Source organism: Anopheles coustani, chromosome 3 (assembly GCF_943734705.1).
Source record: "Anopheles coustani chromosome 3, idAnoCousDA_361_x.2, whole genome shotgun sequence".
NCBI lineage: Eukaryota > Metazoa > Arthropoda > Insecta > Diptera > Culicidae > Anopheles > Anopheles coustani.
The window spans coordinates 29,236,820-29,261,455 of NC_071288.1; the positions used below are offsets into that span (position 1 = coordinate 29,236,820).

The 24,636-nt window shown below is 46.1% G+C and overlaps 1 protein-coding gene across 1 annotated transcript in view; it reads right to left on the reverse strand.

The window, feature by feature from the left end:
• Positions 1 to 13,658, reverse strand: part of LOC131260411 (uncharacterized) — a 110,654-nt gene extending 96,996 nt beyond the window's left edge. Inside the window, exon 1 of the mRNA XM_058262122.1 lies at positions 13,615 to 13,658. The gene's annotated coding sequence lies outside the window, so the exon portion shown is untranslated. The remainder of the gene's footprint in view (positions 1 to 13,614) is intronic.
• Positions 13,659 to 24,636: the final 10,978 nt, after the last annotated feature.

Genomic DNA, 24,636 nt, shown 5'->3' on the forward strand with positions numbered 1-24,636 from the left:
CGCATGTTTGACATCCCTGACCTAAGGGTTCAAGGCACGGTCAATATGTGCTCGATATGTTTGTGGCACTATCGCGAGTGTTTAACTTTAAATTTGCAACGTTTGAAAAACGTGTTCCTAGGCAGGTTCAACAATCTGTTAGCAAGTACGCAAGCAGCAGTTGAGCAGTTTATTTCAACAAATTACTCGTGACAAGCGGCCGTTACTGAGCGAAACGAATCCACGTACATCATTCTCAATGTCGCCTTTACTTCCTGCTGCTATGAAGTGTAATGTGCGAGAAAATTATTCTTCATGGCAAAATAAAAATGTTACACGACGTTTGAGAAATGTCCCTGCCTGTAAGTGCGGACAAGTGTATATTTCCTTCGAGAAAACAATTACTGTTGTCGTTGCTCGGAGCGTTCTCGGTTCTGGCATTGGTTGGAAAATTATGCACAACCAAAGATGAATTTCATCTGATTAGTGCTAATGATTTACAAGCGCCAGTAGGCCTTTCCTTCAAACGACTCATTAGCTCCAATCACATTTTGCTACCGGCGTCCCGGGGGGGATTACACCGGTTTGCGAAGAAAAAAGGCCCCCCCCACGGAAAAGGCAAACGCAAAACAACCCCGAGTGCTGACCGTTGCGTGCCGCGTGATGGTTAGAATTGTTGAAATCACCACAAGCGAATATCAGATGGCAAAGAGGTATACCTCCACCCGGCATGGAAACGGTTAATTTTGATCGGCTGTGAATTGGGTTGGATTTAGCAACCGAGCCTCGGACTCGGATCGAGACCGGGCGAGCTGCTGAAAGGGCGAGAAAATGCCAATCCGTAACGCAATTCCGTTCACCGATCGGCGTGCGAAGGTGAAGCGCGTGGAGGGAAGTTTTGATCGATGCGATTTTAACACCGGCCACCAAAATTGGGCCGGTAGAATCACCTAGTTATCAACTGCAAAGCTGGTTTCGGTTTCGTGAGCAAGCAAAAGGGAATGGCTCACGCAATTACGGCACGCTTTCCGGGGAGGATCCGGGAGTCGGGGATCGGGTCAAGTCACGCAGATGGAATGGGTATTATTTTTTACTCATCATCAGAAGACGCACGAAAAGGTCAAAATATTCGGAAAGGAATGGTAATTTGAGGCGAAAAACAGCCATTCACCAATATTGTAATTTTAGAATGCAAAGAATGTATGAATTTATTCGAAATTTATCAAGTGCATCTAAACATAACTCGCCGTCCATCCCAACCATATTAACGGAAATTCACACGAACAGAACATAATTCTTCCTTGCCACAATTCATCCTCAAGAAACCGTGGCACGGTACTTCGCTGCAACCAGTTGCGGTACAATTTGTTAACCTTTGAACTATGCGCTCCTCGGGCTCAGAAGCGGTTGGTACAATCCAGGCATCCCCGTAAAGCCCTTCGTGATCCGAATACGCCACGCTGGCGATAAGCCCCGACGCCGAGCCCTCTAGTTTATGCTACAAATAAGGATCAGTTACAATTAAGGGCGGCCTCGGAACGAACTTCGAGCACGAGCAAATGAGCCTTTCCGAAGCGCGCGGGATTTTATCGCGGTTGGCGGAGGGTTTTCGAGATCGTGGAGGGTTTTTTACCGCCACCCACCGAAGTGTTGGAGTGTGGGGAGCGGTACGGGGATTCAGGGATTCGCAGGGAGGGCAACAATCCCACCGAACGCCCGAGTCTGAACGGTATTTCGATGTGATTCAAGAGCTTAAACCCACTTAAGGGCAACTGAACGGTGAAGCGAAAACTGGTATCACCACTTCAATCGAGTTCTTTTTCGCGGGAGTGATTTAAAAAAAACCATTTCGTGTGTGTGCCTGTGTGTATGCCACCATCCACAGGTTGGGCGCCTTCTGTTTCGAGCATCTCGTAATCGATCGCAATATGTGTCGGCCTCCATCATCTCTTCCCGCCCCAGGCGATCGGGGGCAATGCTGGGAAAGCACACTACTCGACGTGGAGTGCGTACGTATTTGTGCGTACCACTGTTACTTTCCCGGTGCAGACCCCGGACCTCGGTCGGATGTTGATTTACTCTGCTTAATTCTGGCCCCACGATTATTGATGCCAAGGCCACCTCTCTCCACCCGGCGGGGGGGGTAATTCGGTAGCCGGGGGTATGGAAACGAACGCGATGAAAACCCATTTTCAACGGCTCAATGACGAGGAGTAAACATGTGGCGGTGGAAATGTTAATGAGTAGTGAAACGATTCGTTAATTTATACACAACTTCTATAGGGTTGATGATGCTGTACCGAATATTCAGAATCATTTCCAACAGTATATGGATTGTAGCCATTTTATCTAGCAGTGAGTAATGCTGAGTTTTGTTGTTAATTTGATACAAAACTAAGATATTATTGCGCAGTAATTAAGTCATAGTTTCTTTTTTACGTCCAACTGATTTTCAACTGCAACTTTTAATCAGTTTAAGTATTATTCACATACAACTTGATGTCGTAACATCATACGATTCATGATAAACAACAAAATAAAATCAATTTCTCCTCGAGTGAATCACGCTACAAATTACTTGAAAGTGAAAACAAACTCGTTAATGTGCACGTTGTTTTCGGTTTGTTGGTTAAAGGGCCTTCAATTAAACCGGGCCTGACAATCTTGCGAAACAAAAGAAAAATCACCACTTGAAGGTTAATCAAAAATAAGACGAGTGAACTGAACGAGTCCAAAACGGTACCCTTTCCACTCTTACTCTTCGAGAAAAAGGGCATAAGTCGTTCGGCTCGCGGTAGACTTTTGCTTGCGCCGGCTCATGGACACACAGTGAAGTAATTGCGAGCAAACTTTTTGACGTTTCTCTTCCGAGCCTTTTCCACTTTCGGGGCGAAAAAGGCTAAAAGATCATTCCGAAAATAATTACTTGCATCGAAATGGCAATCGATTAAAAATACATGAAAGGCCCACATAAACACAACATTGGGCGTGTTTAACCAGTATTTTTAGATGGAAAAGGCTATAGTCGAGTGGTTTTGCGCAAAACGAGCTCAAAATGTAAAGCCTTTGGGATAGGTTAATGCGTGCCGGCATGGTAAAGAAGCCTTTCCAAGCACCCTTTTCTTGTGGTGAAGTGCCTGTACTGCAGGTGCATATCATCCGGTATCTTTCACCTCTTTGCCATTCGAAATGATGATGCCTCCGCATCAAGGCCCACACCTTGTGGCAACAGCATCCGAACATAACCAATTATGGAATTGTGCCTCCAATGGGGAAGACACTCCTCAGCCGGCGTGCGGCCGAATACTAGAAGTAGAAGCAACCTCTTGTGTATGATGTTCGCCGATGGAAACACATGTCGCTAGAAGGTGCACGATTTTCACATTGCGGTTCGCAAGACGGGGCGCTCGCTGGGTTGAAGTTGAAAAGAGTGGTAATTGACAGGTCGAGCTGTGCGAAGGTGAAACAAATGTGCGGCGGAAGATGGAAGATGTCATAATTAAGACAAACTGGGTCCACAATGCTGTCACTCTCGTCTAAGCTTCCCGCCAGCCGGCACGTCAAGGAATTAAAGACGACGTGCGTGTGAGTCTGAGGCCAAACCAAACCTCCCGGGGTGCGGAGAAGTACGTATTTCGGCGTAATGCCAGTTGACAGCAATGTGTCGGGCGCAGACGGGGCACGGTGGGTGGATGCCGTGAGTGACGCTTTAGAATGTCGCAATAAAATCTGCCATGATTCTATTTCGTTCAATTTTTTCCAAAGCAAAGCAAACACAGCAACTAAGCGGAACAAACCGATTGCATGATTCAACGAACGAGTTTAACATGCGTAACAACAGACAGCACAACATTGTACAGATTAAGATTCTTTGGAGATGAGGAAAGCATGTCGTCCATGCTTTTGTGTTACATAACGCGCGCAGTCTTGTAGACGATCGCCAGAGAACGTTGTCCACTCTCGTTCCAAAGCAACTCGTGTAGGAATCTCCTAACGACGCAATGTACGTAAAGGTGAACTAATTGTTCGGCTGCAAAACTGTTCCAGCACAAAGTGGTCCACTATCTGCATGGGTTCCAATCGCTCGAAAGACGAAGGGGAAAGGCATTCCCAGCACCACCCTCAGCTGACCAACTCATCCAAGCCACTAAACTGACCACTAAACCTAAGCCACAAGAGGTATTAAGAGAGAGAAAAAACCAAACAAACTAAGGAAAACCGTTTACTTCAAACGATGTTGCAGCCGACCGGCGACGAAACACCCCATTTACACGGTTCACCCGAGCTCCGAGATGCAATCGTCGGTAATTTATTCAAACTTTCAGTTTCCTTCCAGCGTTTGAGGCAAACTCCGGAGTCAACGGTGCGTAATGGTATTTGGAACGCCGGTTAGCTCGTCTTCGACCGAGGAAAACACAAGTGGGTCAGTTTTGCTAACGATGGAACGGAATGGGGCTGGGGTGGTAAAGCGGTGTGGCGACAGTGTCACGGAATTCTTATGTAATCCGATGACAGATTGTGTTTGCTCGCTCCGGCTTATCACCAGGTGGTGACGCAACGGTTCATCTTTGCGATGCAATGTTTCGCATATAGAAATGCAAATCAATCAAAAGCGGAAAGATAACCTTTATGCTACATGTTTCAATTAATGCACCCGCGTCATTAGTTGATTAATGATGCGGAGGTCAATAAAAAGAAATGGAAATAAAGTAATCAAGTCAAAGACAGGACGGACGTTAGAGAAGATTTTGTAATCCTACAGATTATTATGCTCTCAAGAGGCCTCGTTTGCAAATTACTCACCCTGTCAACATTCAAGTGACATTGCTAACGTTAAATTGATAACTCCATAGATTGAAAATGTCAATGACCGATATGGAAAATGGAACAGATGTTACACGGCTCTAATACGGTTCAGTTAACAATAAAAGAATGCAGCATGAACCTAATATGTCTACTAGGTTGGGCGAACACATTTTTACATTTTCATCACAAACGTGTAATTTTGTAGTGTCTCTTATAAAACATGTATTAAATTCTAATAACTATGTATACACAATCTGGAAACTAAACTTGTCACAAAAATAGCTGAGTAGAAGGAATAAATACTCATCATAGTACAAATTACGCTTGAAACTACCAAAAAATCGTTCCGTCGCCTATGAGCTCGAATAAAATGAGCTTTTTATTAAAATTCACGTCACACGAAACGATACCTTCATAACCTGCTCTGCACGATAGTGATGTTGTCCTTCATGTTGCAATCGGACGCAACCCGTCGGAACGAACACAAGACAAGACGGTTTGTGCTGATGAGTTTATTGTGCCATCACCATTTTTCCTTCATCTTCTTCCAGTTCTCACTCATTTATTTAAGGCATCGTAAACGTTTCGGTGGTGTAGCCTTTTTTCATAATCATCCCAATATTACATACAGCTTCTTCGTGCGAATCTTATCCTCCGTTCGCTTTACTTCTCAAAAGCTCACCGAAATTGAGGGCTCCCTGTAACAGAAGCATTTTTACCCAAACTCAAAGACAACGCCCCCGGGCATTGCAAGGCGTTCGCACATTTGCACGGCAACACACACGCGCACGCCCGCACCGGCAAAGAAGCAACACACTTTTGCCAACATTGCTCTGCTTCCCGTCCGAGTAAATATGGTCTTAAATTATGCAACAGCGTGATTAAATCAGATTAAAATTTAATTACAAAACTCATTGCCAGGGCTTTGAGGGAGAAGGTTTTGCGTGGTGCTTCAGCTCCGAAGCGGTCCCTCAAAGAGCAGTGGGATGTGTGCTGGTTTTAACATTTTTTTTTACACATTACCCTCAACTTCGCCACCAATGTTTCCACTTTGTTTTTCTTCCCTGTGCTTCTTGTGTGATGTTTTGTTTGGATGCGTGATGGTGCTGCCGCCACAGCATCGATCAATTTCCGGCCCGGGGAGTGGCGATGAGTACCCGGATTTTACAACACTTTACGGCCACTCGTGGGCTAACCGTTACAAACAACAGCCACAGCCACGGGGGAGAGGAACCGGGCACCGCACGGTGGGGATTAAGAAGAGTGCAAACAATTTCGTGTTGGAGCACTTGTTTAATTTAATTTTTATTCATAATTTTGACGCTTACCCGCAGCACGACATTCATGGTGACAACGGTATCCAGATTGCATGAATGGAGCATATTTGATGGTGTAAATTATGGTGCCTTCGTGTTTTTTTTTTTTTTTTTAAAGGAAACAAAGCGATACGCATATTTCAAATTAATTAAAGTTTGCGTAGCACTCATTTTGTTGATTGAATTTTTTATCGTATTTGCGTTGGAAGAATAATTCATGAGAATACTCGGGGCTTTGAAAATGAATTGAAATCGATTATAAATTTAAAAATCGACTTGAGCATGGGAAAACAAGGAAGAACAGTCCTTTCTGACTCAAATAAAATTTTACACAAAAACTGCTTGAAAAATCGACATCACGGTCCGATAAGGCGAGATACAAAATGTATACCATTAGGTTCGTTTAAAATTCCAACTTTACCAACTCCTATTTTACCGAATCAATCATCCAGTTTTTCCAGAGTTTCTTATCTCCTCTTGACAGCTTGGTACTTAAAAAGGTTTCCCTTTTCCACACATAATCAATCTAGGAGTAAGGGTAAGTTCCCGGAACGAAAACAAAGAGCGCTATCCTTGAGTGGAATGTATGTTAAAAATTTAAAGGCTTGTGAGAAATAACCGCAAAGCCGTACCGTACCGCTCGGATGCGGAAACTGTGCGTCGAACTAACGAGTTACGGTCGCCGGGAACCTTTAAAGGGAAGCAGCAACCCGTCGTCTTGGACACCGGACGCTGGAAGAGGGCCCACAAGCCCCGGACGCGAGAACCGGCGTCACTTTCCAATTGGCCAAAGCCGGCGAAAATGTCTACCCAAGCCAAACCTGGTCGACGATGGATTGCCTTCCAAAGGTTTTCACCATCCGGCGGTTCACAACACCGACACCGAAGCCCGAAGATGATGGCCGCGGTGCTTTGGAGACGAAAACAAACCGGAAGGGGGGATCGAAGCAACGTTCAGCACGCAATGAATGTTAATCAATCAAGCGCCAACGATCGCCAGAGCATATCAGCATTTGGTTAGGTATGAGAAAAAAAACAGGCACCCTAAAGTATGCACCGCGCGAGCCATTGAGGATTGATGGAATGCGAATTTTACTTCCGGTTTGCCCGGTTCAAACACCGATCACTTTCGCCATTCTCACTAATAAACACACAGACACACGTGCGTGCGTGTGACACTCGGTTGATTTTCGTCACAGCGGAAGTTGAAACATTAATTCAATCGGCTTTGTTGTGGTTGAAAGCAACTGTTGAATTGCAAACAACTTGAACAATCGGAGGATGGCTTCTTGAAAAAAATAAAAAATAGTGTAACTCTTTAATAATAAAAATTAAAAAACTAAAACAACAAATGCTTCATAATAAGAAAGATAACTTATTAATCAACAAAGTATACAGCGGCTAAAACAGCGGTTACATATTTCACTGATGTCTAAACATTTCAAGGCAATCGCTCCACGAAACTGTACATTTACCCACCGCATAACTCAAACAAGCTCACTCGCTCACGGGGCAAAAAAGGCAACCAACAACCTACTCCGTTAGAGAGGGGGCTTCGATTGGAACGCCAAACTTTGGATAACATGAACGCAGCGGGAGGGGTTTGCCTTCTACGGCACATCACGTCTCGTCGGTTAAACATCGCACTTTCTCACACTGATTAAGAGAACGACCGACTGATTAAGGCAACGAGTCGTGACGTGTGTGCGTCGGTTAACATTAGCTACGGCGGAGCATGATGAAAAATGGATTGTTGATCCGAAACCCGCTATTGCAAGCCCGAACAAATAAAAAAGTGAAAACGAACATCGTACTGTTTGTTCATGTCGTTCGGGTCGGGTTTCTCCTATCGAAAGTACTTTCCTTTAAGTGAGGTGACAACCAAAGTCGATAGTTTTCCCGGGCACCAGCACCAGACAAACTGCAAATCGTACGACATCATCGTGCTGTTATTGCAGCCAATTTGTAAAGAGAACATGCTCGCCCTTAAAAACCACCACCGGCTCAAGTGTTCTAATAAACAGATCGAACATCACCCTTATCTGTCGGCATTCATTTGAGGGTAAGTCTCCGAAATGGTACAGTCCTCCCCTCCCAGCAGCCGGCATCTCAAACGACCCCGGGTGGTGCCGGAATAGATTATGCAGTCCCACTTACAAACACTCTTCTTTTTTGTGCGACGGTTTGCTGAGGGTCCCGGGGCCGGTCTGGGTCGACGACTTATGCGAAGCAAACCGCAAAAGCTCGTCAAGCTCGAGAAACAGCACGGCGGGCTTCGGGCCAAAGGAACCATAACCACGTTATGAATCGATATGTTTCCACTACACTTCACCGACCGAATGCGTATACGTACTCTCTCAAGGCGTGCTCATCCGTTCGCTAGTTAAAGGGACAAGACGGAAAGCTCCCCAACTCCCCTTTCCCCCCCCCCCCCCCCCCAGTCACCCACCCTCCGTTCCATCCGTTTCGTCACTTTCTCGTTCACTATGGAAGTTTATTAATCCTCCCGACTGTTTCTTTTCCCTCTTTTTCCCCAAGCAACCATGCGGCGTCGGTTCGAATTTCTTTGCCATCGTCGCTTTTTTTCCCCTCACTTTGGCACATCGGGGTTTTTCTTGCTCCTTATAGGGTCCGTTCCGATCGGTATGACCAGCACGTCCTTCGATTGCCGCCTCATCAGTCGCAACTTCGGTGACAGACCATACACAGAGAAATGGGCGGAATAGGCCGCTTTATTGGGCGAAAGAAGAAAACAAAAAAACACCCCAACCGGAAGACAGGGGGGAAAAAAACTACGCCGAGTGCGTAATAAAATCATAACCCTTTTTTTCTCTCCCACTGTCACATACCGGGGGGGAAAAAGATATCAAAAATCGAGGAAAGAAAAGAAGTGCTAAGAAGGAACGTAACGTTTCAAGTATCCCAACTATGTGGCGAATGGGTGGTGTATGAATAAATTTAACGAAAGCATGCCCGAATCGATCCGATTCGGCTTTGAACGGGGCTCCTTGCAATACGTTTCTTATCGGGCTACTATCAGCACGGCGAGTTTTGTTTCTTTGGCTCGAACGTTTTCGTTGAACGGAACGGGAAAATGGCCAACGAAACATGAAACTTCAACTTTTATTGATGGGAGAATTTTATGGAACAAAAATCAGTTTTCAACGTTCCGCATTCGGGACATCTTTGTGGTTATCAAGGAACTGAAAATGTATTCTTCCTTCGTCAAGTGGCCAGAGGTCACCACTTAATAAATTAAGGTTTTTTCTCCTCCAGAACACTCTCCATCAATCCTCAATTCAAATCTAAACGCTCGAGCGGAAGACATTAGCAAGGAGAAAAAATAATGTAATTACATTAACGGCAGCAATCGGAGGAAAACTTCATTACATGATATCCCACTCTCCCTCCCACCCTCTCCGCCTACTGCCCAGTTCTGTCGCAAGAAAAGTCAGCATATTGGATCATCTTGTCATGCTCACGGCACGAAACTCGAACGACTATCTTTCAACCTGTCGCCGGGCTGTCTGCTCCGACCTGGTCGGATTTTTCCGGACCCGTTTACACGATGCCGCCTTTTTTTCCATCGGACCACTCGCATTCGCTCATTGAAATGCAAATCATATTCAAATGAATCAATATTCCACCCTCTCATCAGCGCTGTGTTCCTCTCCATCCGTTGCCAACCGCCCTTCGACCGAGTACCGAAGGTACTTTTCGCCTCGGCCTTTGAGCGTCGATCGATTTGCCCGGCGAGAGGAAAACCCCGACCGACACGGATGCCGATCGATGATTGACGGAAACATCGAAACTGTGGTTCGCTGGAATTTTCCTAAAATAAAGCTACACATAAACATACGCAGCGAACTTCATCATCCATCTCAATCCGGAGTTCGGAGGACTGGCATGGTAAGAGGAAAATGTGGCGAAATGGGGAATGGAGCTTGGGAGAGGGAGGAAAATAAATAATAAAAACCAACCCTGCCGCCTGAGGAACAGCCTGGTGAATAAATAAAAAAAAAACCGGCCCACTGCCAGCGCAAACATCGCAAACGCCGCCCGCGGTACAACTTTACGGAATACCACAATTTGGGAAAGCAACAGGAAAAATCAAAGTCAATTCCCTCGGCAACTTGTGTAGCATTTTCCATGCCAATCTATTTTCCGAACTTCACTGCACGCGTCCGGCCGCCTGGTAAACGGGCTCGACCTTTCCCTCCTATAAGGTTGTCCCAGAGCCCCGTGGTCCGGCACGGGGTAGGGCGGGGGGTAAGTGGTGGGATAAACAACATCTCTCTCTTTTTTTCTCTCTGCCCTCCCCGTTTTCCTACGTTACACGCTTAGTTCTGAGGCAGCGATCCAAAACATTCGATCCTCATAAATATTCACCCGAATATCCCTGCACCGAACTGGATGGCGAGACTGGGCCCTCACTCAACTCCTTGCAACGCGTCGTCGCACCACCATTTGCATTCCTTCGTTGCTCCTCCGTGCACGCGTGGAAAGCGGCGTCCTCGGGGGCAATAACGATGGCTGGGAGATTTATGCTCCCTGTTGCTTTGAAGAGGTTTTGTTTTTGAGTTATTTTAACATGCGGCTTTCCGGTAACGATTTTGCCTGTGCGTGCGTTTTACTATGTTGCTTTCGAATGCGCTGTAGGACATCGGTTTGCGAACGCGCCAGTGCACAGATTAGGATCGAAATGGACGCCTTGCTTTATATGTTGGATCCTTTACAGTTTTCCATCGCAGCGGTCATGGTCAAAGGAAAATGTTTGATAATATTTTTACTAGACAACAATAAAGGGAATTCATATTCGTTGATTTGTTGAAGCTTTGTAATGAAATACAATTGTACAAATAAAATTACGCAAACACCTAAGACAGTATTATAATGGAAAACATGATTTTTCAGTACAATACTTACAATCCTTAAACAGTTGACATTTTTCCTTCTGAATATCGAAAGTATCTTTGAAATCAAACCGTTCAAAATCATTGATGGTCAATCGCCATCCAAACTAAAAACTGAAAACCCACGAGTATAATTCACTCTACAATGAACAACTACTAACATTTACTTTCCTCCAACGTTTTTATCCTCTAACGTTGGCAAAGTTGTGTGTGGAATCACCGCGTGACCATCACCACAAACGCGTTTCACGACGCTTCGCCTGTTGCAGTGATTTAAGTAAATCGATCTCCGATTCCCATTTTCCCCGACCTCAAAGTGAAACCCTCCAGACACCGAGCTATAGCCACACACACACGCGTGCTTCGTGCACAAAAAAAACCGTTCACCAGTTTCGTGATTCATATTTGCCCAGCATCGAAGTCGGGCGCTGTTGCACCGACCGTTCTGAACGAAGGAAATCACCCCAGCTGCTGCATCTCCGTCCTCGGGCGGCAAAATGTCAAGCTCAACATCGAGCCACCCCTTAGCCCTGTGGGTCAGCCCAGCCCCTAAAACAGCAGCGGGTTATGCACGTCCTAATCGAATCAGGCCCGTGGGAAAACAGTAGGACCGGGTATGGGCTTCAGGTTGGATCTCTTACTTTTCCACGGTGCCGTTTTTCTCCCGTTACGGTTTGCCGCAACCAACCAAGCCCAAGTTGCGCTTGCCGGCAGGTCTCCGAAGCTGGCCACCAAACTGGCGAGAAAAAAAGGTCGAACCGTCGTGGCCTAAGCCACCCTTTGCGAGGAAGAGAGAAGAAAAAACGGCACGAAAAGATGCTTTATTGATTACCCTCCGTCGTCGGTGACATTTAACCGGCACCGAAGCGTGCCACCAACCCATTCTCTAGGAGGTGCCTGCGGGCGACACCCACACCCGGCATGTGCTTTTCTTGTGCCGGTAGCCAGTTGGTTTTTTTGTGTGCGGAGCCTGGCATAGGGGATCGTTTTTTTTATTTTTTCTTACTACTCCCATGAAATGATCGACAAGGGGGGAGGGATATTTTTCCCAACCCCGATCCGTCCCTCACCGCTTGGTTAAAGGATCGGAATTAATGGGCCAAACCGCAGCGAGGACTGCTTTCGGCACCATCAACCGAACATCAGTGTGAACTATTCGGCATTCCGTAATGTGACTTCGTGACATGATTTATCAACTCGGCGAACGAGAGTGCGGTTCGGTGGGTTTCTATATTGTTTCTTTCCCGTACATCTTTATTTAAACAAATTATCTAGATTCGCTTTTCATGACTGAAGAAAATAAACAGCTATACGATGGATGACACAAAATCATAGTTAAATATTATTCATTAAAATTTGCCTACAAAAAGCACACTAGTTTGAAAGGTCCGAAACGAAAAACATTTGTTATAAATGCTTGGATTTATGGAATAATATTTAAACTAATTAATAGCAGATGAAATTTCCTTAAAGTGTTTCTATCAAATCACAGGATTCAGATGAAATGAAAATTAATGGAAGTATTAGTAAAACGGATAGAAAAGTTGGTTTAAGAGCAACAGTTTGCATCCGTATTCTTTTTCGCTTTGAAGAGCAATAAAGGCTTAACATAGAGATCAAATATTCCATTACGTTGAGCCTGTTCAAGATCGTCTGATTGACGTTACATTTTTACTCATACCCTGTAACAACTAACTCGGATGAAAAATTGACTAAATTTTCCTTTGTTCCCAAAACGAAACAAATTTGTCAAAAAATAGGTAATTCCCAGGATCTAAGCGATAAGGCTAAGAGCTACACCGATACCCATTTGCAAGACACAAGATGAGGTTATAATCATTGTTCGTGATGTATGGCAGTCGAATGTCAGGTCAGAGGATGTTCAACGAACCTCCACCCACCAAACGCCGTCCCTTTATGACCCTTAACGACCTGGCTTGCTTTCCCGGAATCAATTGACCCCATCCGACACTTTCTACTAATACGCGAACCGCGCTTTTTTCTTCCGATGACAGTTTTACGATCGAAACAGATTAGAACGCACCCGGGTCGATGGTCGAGAATAGAAATGCCGGAACGGAAAAATTATTCCCGGTAGGATTAACACCAAAAATCGATCGGACTGTTTCGGAAAAGCCCGCGCGCGTAATGTGTTTTTCCCGCCCGCCAAACGGTGACTTTCTTTCAAGCTGACGGAGGGGTTTTTTCTTTCTCCAGAGCAACATCGGTCACACCTAAACTAATTACGACGGTGCGACGAATCTTCTGGGCCATCTGGGAATATTACGTAAAGGGCGAAAATTAAACGCCCAAATTGGGTTAGTGTGAAAAGGCAAGATCGTCCGCCGGCAAATTGAAACGTGCATTGTTGGGTGGGGGGCGGAAAAGTGTTTGCTCCCAATTTGACGTTTGACGTAACGGCGTGTGACAACCGCAACACGCTTGCTGCGCGACAATGACAACAATCGTCACCTTTGCCCCGCTTCCCAGGGCTTCGGAGCGACAAAAAAAGAGACAAACAATGGCGCAAAGAGTGTGTGTGTGTGTGTGTGTGTGTATGCGGGGGTGGCCGCCGCCATTAGGAAATAAAGTCAACCTACCTCTTCGGCGTGTAATGCCGTTCGGGTTCGCTGGCACCCGGATCGCTTTGCGGTGTGTGGCGAGTGAGAGAGATCGAGCGAGAAACGAAAAAAAAAAAACAATCTCGCCCCGGAAAATCGGTTCTGGTGCGCCGGGGTGTGGCTTACCGCAACGCGGCCAGTGTCGCCGTTACTACGGTTTCCTCAGACTGCACCAGCCGGCGGTCCCTTGCGACACTGCACCCGCACCGGACGGACGGTGGGAACTGCATTATAAATTTCCATCAAACCGCAGCTAATCGTTGCCAGGGTTTGGCCAGGGGCCGGCCCGGGGCCCGGTGGAAAACGCACCTACTCGAGGGTTGATATATATTATTTTGAGGTGAGCTTGGGTGAAATTAATTCGACCCCACTTTCGCACTTTCGCAACCCGAAACACTTACACAACACCCCAAAGGGGACACTTTTTTTCCTACCTCTCTTCTATTAACTCCACGCACTCTAGAAGCTATTTACTTTTTCTTTCCTTCACCGCACACACATACACACACACACCCACACAGACACTTTTCCACCATTCACATGGGGGCACCTTTTCCGACGTAATTATTTCCTTGCAGCTTCACACACTTTCCATTTCGCACGGGTTTTGCGCAAACAGCCACCTTTAGTACTCGAATCCAAACGCCCTCGCGCAAACCCACGAGAAGCCGCACGAAAATCACTGCTACCGCTTGCACACTGTAAATGGGAAGGAAAAAGCCGGAAAATATGCATTAAAACTCAACACACTACCGGCGAGCTGGCGATCTTTAATGAGATAAGATGCGATCGGAGATACCGGTAATGACGATCGTGACGTAACAATTCGCTTGCGGGCATCGGAAAACTCCTCTACGGACGGGCACGGGAAAAACGATCGTTTTTCCATGCGAGAGTTTACGAGTTTAAATTGTCATCCGATTTTTGTGCCATTTAAAAAACTGGTTTTTCTTTCGTTCGGACAAAAATGTGATAAAAAAAAACACCCGCCGGGAGCGTTTGGTGGAAAATCGCGAATCGGCGCATTTTCCACACGCAGCGGGTGCCATTATTTCGCTGCATTTGGCGAACATATCAAACGAGCAATGGAAGAGCCATTTGCAGGGGGAAATAAAAATACATTAACAGAATGGTTTTTCAAAAACACGGAACATGCCCACATTTTCGTCTGGTAAAGGGAGTGAAAGGACATTTTGGGCGTAGTGCATTCCGATTTAATTACTTTTTCTCAGATGAACCAGTGGAAAAGGGAAAAAAACCGAGCAACCAAAAAATGGGAATATGAAAACTAGGCCTCTGATTTACATTGGAACTTCCAATCCCGCCAGCACTATCCGATCGGAGAAAGGATTAACTGACCGCCCGGGGTGTGTGTATGTGCCGGTTGTTGTTGTTGTCGTTGGAAATTGTTTGGCGGTCTCAACGGAAAATGAAATGAAAGGGATTTCCTTTTTTTTCCCCCAGAACGGATGGCGCCAGGCGAACATCGTACGGCTGTCATCGGTATTTATGGCGATAATACTTTGCATCAGCAGTGGACCAAAAGCCAAAAGCGAACACGGGCAGGGTGGGGTATGTGCTGCACACGATGAGAGATGTTGTAACCGACACAGCGAATGAATACAAGCTTTTTTATTTCTAACTGTGACAATTGTATAAAGTTTTCCATGGAAATGTCTGCTGGTTTTATTTAACCTTAAAAGGACACCAAGCTTTTGGTGTTTAAAAACATGGTTTGAATGTTTAGTTGTACGTGCGGTGTGCAGTGCAAATGTGAGCTTTTTCTATTGCTCTCCATCACCAAGAGCTTGACCATGAACAGCGAGAGGGGGAGAAGGGAGGTGCGAAAGCGAACATAAAATCTCAGTTAGCGTTGGCACCTCAAACAAAAAAGGACAAATGGAAATGGTGAAAATGGAACAAAAACTCCCACACACACACACACACTCGGTTACTATTACGGCGTACGAAGGTCTTGTCGTTGGAATGGCAGACAGTTCTATTGCTTTCGCTTTTCCACCTTTCCTCCATTCGGCAACAATCGTTTCGAACGCGTCCGTGCGGACATCATCGAGCGAAGACATTTCCACTCGAAGCGTCCGACCGGCAGATGTTAGCACGAAAATGGTAGTGGTCAATTTTTCAGTGCTTTATTTTTTTGGAGCTAGATCATTGAAACGGAATGGGGATGCAAAAAAAAAGTGTCCGGCTTTTCTACAATAATGGTGGCTACGAAACGGAGCCTCGTTCTATCTGTCAGTGTGTTTCTTCCGCTCACTCGATTTCTAGTCACGTTTGCAGTCTGGGCCAGTGGACCCTTAAGCCACAACGGGCTGGGAGGGGGGAGCCAGAGAATTTTCCGGAAGAAAATGTACAGCTCCTGTCCACAACTCGGGCACGGAAAAGGGGGGTGGGAACCGGAGAAAAGTTAAAAAGAAAACCAAGATGAATCAAAAATTTGCCGCAGGGCCAAAGCACGGGACGGAAAAAAACCAAAAGGGCCAAAGCGCTTGGAGTCCCGGGGGTTGTGGGCGAGGCAGCGCAACAGCCAGAACGCCGCGGTGGAAATGAAAAACAATAGAATAAGTAGAATTTATTAGCGAAATATTATCTCGCCCGGCGTGATGGGTGCGTGGGCCACTGGAGTTTTTATGTTTCGCGTTTTCTGCTTCGTTTTGGAAAGTAGAGACAGGGAAAAAAAATGTTTTAAAAGTTGATAAAATACACAGAGGTTTTTTTCTTCTTCTTCTTTGCACTCTCGGGAAAAACTTTCAAATCACTCTCCCGAACGCGGCCGTGAACGATGATGAAGGTGCCCGTTCTGTTGATGGCGGTAATCGAATATTTGCCAGAGGACATTACGGGTCCAGTGTGTTTTTTCTTTTTGTTGTGGGCGAGAGTGAAGAAGACCCTCGAGAAGGAAGAAGGCCCGTTATCCTTGGATTACATTTCGTCGAGTTGGGAGTTTGTTTGATGGTGAAAGTTTAATTTGATCTACACGGTTTTATTTGGATAATTTTTTTCATGGGACTTTGGAAAAAAAACAATAACACAATAGACTACCCTAAAGATGAAGGAAAAGAATTCCGAACCGAATCGATACGCTTTCCTCCAGTAGCCCCAATGACATGAGTCTGTTGCGTGAGAATTATGGAAAGAAACGTTGTTTATGCGTAGACCATTTTTGGCATGCATTTCTCCTTGCAAAAAAAATATAAAAACAAACCTTCAAACACATAAAACGATAGCAGAATGCCAATGACGGTAGAAATAAACCCGGAGCAGAATAACCATCAAAAACCACCTGTCCAAAAATACCCATACCAACAACATCTCGGGTGCCACAATATTTACTCGGATCAATCAAACTGCGAAGTGCGGCATGCAAACGAAAAATCTCGGGTCATAAACCGAAGCCCATGCTCTAAGGAAACGGCTTCGGGCGCCCAATAAAACCGTCGTAAAACTTGTCACCTTTCCGTTCGAAGTCGAAAATATTTGTCGAAACAATCTTGAGCAGGGCGAAAGAAAAAAATAAAGGGAAACAAAACTAACCATAACCCAACTCAACCCGACGGAAAACGACGCGCAAAAATACACCCCCCCCCCCCCTTCGAATACCATTCCACCTGGATGCTAATTGCGAAATAACATCTACCAACACCGGACCCCTCGAACAGTCAAGGTTACGAGAGTTAAAAGCGAAACACAAACACGCACAATCTAACCGAACCGTCCGGAACAAACATCAAAGGATCGGTTTGGCAGTATTTTCTCGACCATTTGGGTGTCCTTTTGTCAGCTCGCCGGACATTCCTGCCTTCACATAGTTTTCCCGGGAGAGAGAGAAAAGCAAAGCGAGAGAGAGAAACATTTTTCGAACGGGTGAAGAATGGGACCCAGAGCTCGATCGGAACATTTTTAGCCTTCCAGACCCGGGCGCCGGTTAATGCCTTGTAATGCCAGTTTACCTTTACCGTTGTCATCTCCTTTGCTTCGCCCACCTGAACACTCGGATTAGCATCCACGTTACGCAATCTTAAAGCCCCCCCGGTCGCACAATTCCGAGGCCAAACATCTGCAGAACGAAAACCTTCAAACGATTCTCAACCGCCAGGTGATCCGAATGTAAATAGACGCGCCTTCCCCTTCAACGGGCCAAAGAGCCTATAATACTCTGCTCCGCCATAAAAGGTGTAATAGAAGCCCAATTAAAGCATCAAAAAACGAACCCGAAATAGATAAAATATCCTTTAACGGAGTGGAACTCGCTCGAGCGTTCAAAAAACGAACCCACTTCCGGGCCAAAGGATCGTAGAGAACGCACATTCGGAAGCATTCGGTTAAGCTCGCGAGCAAAATGCACCCACGGACAAAAATGAACAATGGAGAAACTTTCAGTATACTTCTCCACTCTATACCCTACGCACACACACACAGGTTCTCGAACCAGGCTGGCAAAGAATTTAATATTCTGTGAAAACTGTTTTTGAGCCGGCGCAAACAAAATCAATCGAGCGGAAAATTATATCGAAGTCTTACGACGCCGGTTGGCAAGGATTTTGTTGGGGGTGCTTTTTTTCTCCTCTTTCTGCTTCTCCGCGATACTCTTTCTTCGGCTCACAGAACGGCTTCGGTTTTCAAACGAACCGATTCCTTTCCCACCGAACCGCGGATTCAAGGACCTCCGCGACAAGCTCCGCGAGTTCCTTTAACGAGCTTGTTTGCACGAGTTTTCACTTCGGCCGAAACCTCGCGTTCGGTTAGGTGCACAGGACTGGTACGAGGACCACCCGGATGGCTCCGAAGCCGTAAGCCTAGTTAAGCTGATGAAGCTGCTTTTCTTTTGCGCGGCGGCGAAAGAAAACCATTTTTTATATTTTTTGCTTTTTAAATCGCAGAAAAAGAAAAGAACGAAGCGCTAATACCTGGACCACGGGGAAATCCCACCCCACGCGGAGACACAACATCAGCCGTTAATGGAACTCATCAACAGATTCCAGCCAAGGCCGACGATGAGACATTCACCCGGCAAAGCCTTGCCGGATGGAAAATCTTCAAGGACGAATCATCACGAAACTGTTGTTCGAACAGGGAGGGGGTGGTTTTTATTTAAAAAAAAGGTATTTAGAATTAGCAGGAAAACATTCATTTTCCCTCCCCACCCACGTTTAATTCTCGCTGCTTAATCCCTACAACTTTGGATACACTGAAACCTACACGATAAGGCAGCGCACGGCGGATATTTTGAACCGCTCCGTTTGCTTCGCACGCACTTTGTGTGGACGAGCTTTTCCGTAAACGGTAACGGCTTGCGTTAAAACCCATCGGCCCGGCGCTAAGGGAACAACCTTAAATGGGCACATTATTGAACGTCGTCAGAACTAATTGGCGCATTACTTGTTGGCTTTGGCGAACCGTCATGCGGCCAATCGGGGTCTCTAACGGGCGTAAGCTTTATGGGTGCAGCTTTCCTCCATCAACTTCAGATAGTAGAGTAACTTGTTCCCTCTTTTTTTTACTTCGTTCTGTTGTGCTCGCAAATCGCAATCTATTGGGCGATTGTTGCTGGTGTAGTAATTTTTTACCGATTTCTTCACCACATTAACTCGGCTCGTTGTACTTTCTGCGGCCCATTAACAATAACAGGCGTGGGGAGAAGTATGGAACGCACGAAGCGGCAAGAAGTTTATTGTCCGTAGAACACGGTTTTTATTTTGCTCGCCACGTGAATGATTGGCGTAGCAGCGAATCTGTTGATCTTGATTTTTGCTAACATTTATTACATTCACTATCAACTTCTGCAGGAAAAATTAACTTAACTAGAAAAATTGAACGAAAAAATACTAAAAACCAAAATTATAATTTTAAAATATTTCTCAAGCACAAATAGAAATATTGAAATACTAACATACCATACTACCACAGAATAAACAAAGACGGAATGTGGAATTAAATTCTAAAATCATTTTCTGTATGCTCCTTTCAATTAAACGGCACTACAGCATGAGACAGAGAAAAAAAAACCTCACCATATCACATTCCAGCGCAAAAAGCAAACACAACAGGCATGCTCAGGATAAGCTGATAACGATCAAAAAGATTTTCCATCGTGCTGCCGAGGAAAATCTCATTAGTCCCGGAGAGCCTGGAAAACCCTGCGATAAGCAAAGGAGGACCTTTCCCGCACTACTTTCAACGTCGGTTGGCTTTTTTTTTCTCTCATTTCCCGCGCTCTGCCGACCAACTTCGCCAATGCACATTTTTGCCTGCACACTTTCATTTCCTTTAGCTTCACATTTCAAGCCACGAGTTACGGTACGGAAAGTAATTCCCCGGCACTTGACCCAAGGGACTCGTCAGTGGTGAGTATTTCTTGATGCTGTTTTTTTTATTTTATAAGAAAACCTAGCGAACCAAAGCCGTTGGTAAGAGAGGGGAGGGGACGACGGGAGAACAGAGGAAAGAAAATAGTTTGACCACCAACGGTGTCGGTGACCTGAAGGCGTTCCAGAGGCGGTCAGAAAATGACGCTGATTATTTTCTGTATGTAATTTCCCAACGATGCTAGCAGTTCGCTAGCGCCAAGTTTAATTTCCTTGGTTTTGTTCGCTCCATTCCGCATTTTCCGTGGGTGACATTTTATATTTGAACAGGAAAAAAAGCCGACATGTCAGTTGATGGTGCGACGAAATTTTTTTCTGTTTTTTGTTAGCTGTGATGGTCTTTAACACCAACGCCATTAAAACTTTTTTAAGTCGCCGTCGCAAAAACCATCTCGAAAAGTCTCGCGCGCCGTTCGCGAATTATGTTTATCACTTTTTATAGCGTTGCCGCCCTGTCCGGAGAGCGGTCGCCTTCCATTTGACTACAAATTACACATCAAAACACACAAACACGTGTCTCGAGTGGCAACAAAATGGCCTGATCTTTGGCCGATCCGGCCGCCTCCACCTACAAAAAGCCATACAAAAAACACGCCTCCGTCAATGAGGATGTATTAAAAGTATTTGCGTATCGCGAACTGACCTCGGCCGGGAGCTCGGGGCTAGGAAAAAGGCATCGGCAAACGGGTTTAGATGAGGCGCCAGGAGTGCAAAACCCAAGCACACCCACACTTCCGAGCCAAAGCTGGCGTTTTGCACCGGACTTCAAACTATTAGTTGACACGCACAAGCACGGGCCGCCTCCCGGAGGCTCACCCCCGACCGCCGCCTTGGAGTCACCACCCACCCACCCTCGTAGTAGAAAAACACCCAAAAGTCAAGGGGTGCCCCACGCGAACGGTACGCTGTCATCGGAGTGACATCATTTTGGACGCACGGATGGTTTAAAATCAGTCGTGTTTATTTATCTCGCGGCAAACCGTCGGGGCCAAGCAAAATACATTCGACGGCGCTAAAACCCGACCGGATACCGTTTTGGCTTCGGCGGGAGTTCGATGTTTGAGCAACGGTGGCGCAATACCGATAGCCGAGAGCGAATGAAAACAGAACTGAACCGATTTAACACACCATCGACTTTAGGTTGACGCTGGTAGTAGAAATATTTTGTGACGCAAAACAAACTGTTGATGGGTCAATTTAACATCAATTGAGAAGTACCACGCGCTTTAGTAACTGAGAGATTAAGTTCGGTTCTCTGTAGAAAATACTGTTGTATCCCAATCATCTGCCAATCAATACACGTCACAACACCCCATATCGTTACACACCGCATAACAAGTTGCGTTGAAATGTTATCGCCACGGATTTGTAGGCGAATGTAATTGGCAGTATTTTGATAAACATATCAACTATGGCACACCATACTTTCCGGCCGCCCCCCCTAAATGTAGCTTGTCGTCTGACGTCGGGCAGTTAAAATCTGTCGCAAATCTTTGACGCAATGCCAACCGCAGACAGTGACGTGCGTTTGGGGTGCAGAGGGGTTGGAACATTTTCCACCGTTTTCCTACTAATTTCCCACCAGCCAGCGGCATGAGGCAATCCCCCAACACACGACCGTGTGGAACCGCACGCCTTGCTTCATCCCGCCGCGGGATGGAGGTTTTACATCATTTGTCACCGCAGAGAGTCGTGCATCGTCGTCGTCGTCCCGCTGGCGTCATAATAAATGATGGCCACTGATTCGATCGCGTGACAGCCGCCACACCGCCAACACCGATGGGAGGCAGGATAGGTGCACATTCGTCACGCTCGAGAGCGGCCGTGAGTCACACACTACACACACTGTACAGTTTGAGACGGGCCGAAGATGCTCGGTGAGGACTCGGTCCGTGCTGCATCGTGGCCGACGTTCCTTGACGCTAGGTTTATAGTTCTGCTCAATACCATTTTGGGTAATTTTACCGCAACCGACCGGCGTCTGGTGCGAGGCTTTGGAGATTCAGAAAATGGTGCCAATTAGAATGGCGAACCATTTCAGCCGCACAAGGCAAATACGTGCACGGCTTCCCGCCTGAAGAGGTCCGCCGCCGTCATCATCGTCGTCGTCGTCGGCGACCATCGTTCGACCACCGGGTGACCCCACGGGCCGGCGGCCATCTTTGTGCGGGTAAATTATAATATTACTACATGCGATTTGCCTGCGACCTTCGGTCGGTCCTTCGGTGAGGCTTTTTCGATGCGGGCTTTTTATTGTTTCGTGCGCCATAATTTCCGTGTCCATTCTTTTTTTCTCGGTTTCATTTCAACTCCGTTCGCCGGCGGCTGTCTGACGATGTAACCTTAGAAAGTTTGGGGGCCGAAATGGTTCTCGGATGGTGTAACAACGGTTTTCCGATGGGACTAGACATATAAATAATATGCTTATGATTTTTTTTGTCCCTCCAACGACAAACGGGGTCGATAGTATTATCTTTTTCATGCAAATAATAGAACAGAATAGAGAGAAGAACGTTTAAAAGAAGACGATGAAGTCTGTAACTGAATTTCAAAATAGATGTCTAAGAATACAGGGTTTTGACCCATATAATGGAATATTTCAAGTGGTAGAGCGAATGTTTCATCGACGCAGGGGATGATTACAGACGCATCGGGGAACTTTGCAATCATACAGGGGATTATGACAAATAGCAAGGGGAATCGTGCAAACCCACCAGAGAAATTTGCAATCGGTTAGGGAAGCAAACTTCCAACTTCGCAAAACTCACCGATCCTTGTTAGTACATGATGTTCCTGTCGATAGTAAAACGTTTAAAAAGGATTGTTTTCACCAAAGAAAGTTTTTTCAAAAAACAAAAAGTACAAAAACAGTACATTGTTTCACCTTTATTTATTTCCAGTTGTGATGGTTCTGTCAAACAACAGAGCCGTCGTAGTAAGCATGAAAGTATGCGTCGTAGTGAGAATGAAGCGGGGAGCGTATTTGGTATGCACATTTCCCCAGCTGTCTGATACATTCCCCAAAATAATTTCAATGTTCTCTCTATCGATTGAAAATATCTACTACGCTTTTGGAATCTTTCTCTCTACCTATTGAAACATTCCTTTGTGCAGATAGAAATCCAATAACGTCAAGAGTTTATTCTCTCTTCATAACATGTCCTATAAATAATTCCAAAACGACACAAATCTTACTTTAAGAAGTCGACGAAAAGCACAAACAAAATAAGTGAATTAATTAATCTTTGTTATGCTCTCTAAAGCTTTCCGCAGGGTGCTTTTTGTTATGCTAAATTAATTATTCCCACTCAATATCACCTCCCCGCCCTCCCTCCAAAACCCATTGTAATTTCGAAGGTACAAATGGAAACGCCCACACCACATTCCCGTTCACCCCGTCGATCCGTTGATGTGTGTACACCATGTTGTAATCGTACGAAAACCGTTGTTCATTCGCACCTAAATCTGTCAACGGCAGAACGGCGTCGCCCTCCGGTTGTTGTGCTGGGCGCGCAGGGCGCGAAGCATAACTTTAACACCGACCCAAAGGGGACGAAAAGGGGGGGGGGGGGGGGGGGGGGGGCAACGAGGGGCTGGGTTCCACCGAAAAATCCAATTCATCGCCTTGATTGCACGTTACCTGGTTTACCGTGCGTGGTGCACCTGGGGTCATGTTTTGGAAAAGTCGTACGTAACGGATAAACTCCAGCGTACATCAGGCCACAGTGTGGTAGGAAAATTACCATTCGAAGCACTACATAAAATGTCCCATCATCAATGGAGGACTACGTTGCATTCTGACGAATCGTCACATCCATGTAACATTGCTGAGAACAAAATGGACACTTGGCAACCCATTTTAAGGAAACCGACACCGCGCGGTATTTGAGACCAATTCCAGAGAAATCCTGGCGACAATCAACCAATATCGGGCAGAATCACCCAGCATTTGGGGACGCATAATCGCATCCACCCCACCCGCAACCCAACGACGATGGGAAACTGCAAATAATTGCGTGCGCCTGTGGTTCATTTAATTTGTGGTCCACACATACAGTGGTGAAACCGCACCGCCACAAACCTCGACCTCGGCCACAAACAACCAATCTAAATAATGCTCATCCGGTCGCCGGAACTGGGGAAACGAGGGGCCGAACGGAGTTTCCTCCGCCACAGAGAAGCGCGGGATGTTACGCCCAGCGATGGTTTTGCGACTGCATCCATCACGTGGGACGAACGTTTGGGTGGGACGGGGTGGAATCGCTAAAACAGTACCTTCCGACGAACGACGACGATTCTACTCTCCACTCCCAAAGCTTCCGAGCTTGTGGATCTAATTGAAAATACACATTAAAGCGCGCGGCCAACGCGACCAGCTCCAAATGGCGCCCGACTCCGGGAACATACACCCAAATCGAGGCCCACCCTCGCACCACCACCACCCTTTCCTTCCCCCAAGCCCCCAGCTTTGCCGGACGTGACAGAATTCAGTTTCGACGGCGCGAAAGTATGTTTTGCGTGAGTGTATGTGACTGACACCGGGCGGAATCGTCCAAAAGTTTTCCGAAGGCGCCTGTCATCCTCCGTATCGCTCCTTCCACCGATGGGCGTTAAG